General features: G+C 33.1%; 1 pseudogene; it reads left to right on the top strand.

Moving 5' to 3' along the window:
- Positions 1–671: 671 nt before the first annotated feature.
- LOC146503588 (odorant receptor 131-2 pseudogene) lies at positions 672–1,597 on the top strand (annotated as a pseudogene).
- Positions 1,598–2,099: the final 502 nt, after the last annotated feature.

Genomic DNA, 2,099 nt, shown 5'->3' with positions numbered 1-2,099 from the left:
GATATATATAGTACCAATGTTGGGCAAGTTCATGTCTTACTTATGTGTTACTAACTTCTGTCTATACATTTTAAAATAATCAAAGGGAGAAAAATGAAATACAAGAAATTTGCTTGAAATTTAAACTTCACTCTTTATAGTAAATGCATTAAAAGAGAAAATGCTGAGGAAAAAACGAAAGGACAGTTTTCATTTAACTGAATAACTCACAAACAGAAATGGTATATGCCAAAGTCACATCAGTTTAGGAGTTTTTAAGACATAAACCTAAAATAGAGGGGTGTTGTCTTATTGATTGACAGAATTGATTACCTTGTCGCCAAACAACAACTTTTCTGTTCTTTCAGATCTGTTATGTTGACTTTACTGCAAAGTCTTCTGAGTATACCATCAATTACATATTTAGAAGCATCTATACTGAGGAGAATGGGTGCTAGGGGATGATGACAACACAGCAGAAGGAAGTTTCATGTGTATTTGTTATTCTTAGTTGCTGTAAGCTTCAATTTAATGATACAGGGTCATTTCTCAGAAAACTGCAGGGAACGAAGCAGAAGACATTTGGCTCTGGAACAGAATGGGCAGTTTCTTCACTGGATTTGATTTTTGATTTTTATTAAAAAGAAAATCTATTATTTATTGACAAAACGAAGTACATATTTTTGTTCTCTATGGCAGGTAACAACTCAGTGAATGATGGTTTTTTTCAGCGATCAATCAGCTACCGTGTCATTATTGTACAGATCCTGGTAATAATTTTTCTTTGCATCAACATGTCGCTCATTGTGATCTTTGTTAAAAAGGAATCCTTTCACACATCTGCACGTTACATCTTATTTTTCATAACACTGCTGTCAGACAGTGTTTTGTTATTGCTGTCAGATGTTTTACTTGTATTGAGCCAATTTGAATTTACAATACAAGTGTGGTTGTGTATAACTATCTCTGTTGTTGTACTTCTTTACTTCATTGTCACACCAGTTACTCTGACAGCAATGACTCTGGAGCGCTATGTGGCCATTTGTATGCCCCTGCGTCATGGACAGCTGTGCTCCACACGCAGCACTATGTACTGTATCCTGATCATTCATGTTCTCAGCTCTGGTCCTTGTATAATTATTCTGTCCATGTTCTTTGCTTCCGCCTCACTTAAGTTCTACAAGCAATCCATGATATGTAGTGGAGAGACATTTACTATTTACAGATGGCAGGATCATGTTCGATCAGCTGTGTATCAATTTTATTTCTTGATTATGGGCACCACTATTGCATACTCATATGTTCAAATAATGAAAGTGGCCAAAGCTGCATCAGGAGAGAAAAAGAAGTTGACACATAAAGGACTCAAAACAGTGATCCTTCATGCTTTCCAGTTGCTGCTCTGTCTCATTCAGCTGTGGTGCCCATTCATAGAAATTGCAGTGCTTCAGATAGATTTTAGTTTATTTCGAAATGTCCGATATTTTAACTATATTATGTTTAATATTGCTCCAAGGTGCCTGAGTCCTCTGATCTATGGACTCAGGGATGAAAATATTTTTCTTGTACTGAAAAATCTTATGCCTATTTCATCCTGTGCAAAATAAACATAATTTGAGTTACATCAGAAATATAAATGCTAAATTCTAAATCTATTCTAAATTCATGTTACATTAAACCATACAGGGAAACTGCTTCAATATGCAAGAAAAATTTCATGTAAATAATGATGAATTTCAATTTATTAGTAATTGTGCAACTTGCTTTCCATGTTCTATGATGCTATATTGTTATGCATTAAAAAACCCCGAGAAAATTAAATGAAAATAATTGTCAAGTGTTTATTATTATTTTTTATTATAATTTATTCACTTATTTTAGGGTATGTGCTCAATTTGACCAAAATTGTTTTTTTTCTCTGATATGACATGGTTAACTTCCTCAGAATGCAATCAACATAGATGCACATACAAATACAACTTTAATTGTATTGCTATTATGAACGGATGATGGAATAATTAATATTTTTAATCTTTGGTACTGATTGTAATCCACTGATAAGAATCACTGCAACAAAAATATGAATTCTAAATGTATTTTATAACTGTTCTGATATTTAA

Source organism: Neolamprologus multifasciatus, chromosome 14 (genome assembly GCF_963576455.1).
Source record: "Neolamprologus multifasciatus chromosome 14, fNeoMul1.2, whole genome shotgun sequence".
Classification (NCBI taxonomy): domain Eukaryota; kingdom Metazoa; phylum Chordata; class Actinopteri; order Cichliformes; family Cichlidae; genus Neolamprologus; species Neolamprologus multifasciatus.
Note: the sequence above shows the minus strand (reverse complement) of the source record. Positions and strands in the feature narration are given on the sequence as shown.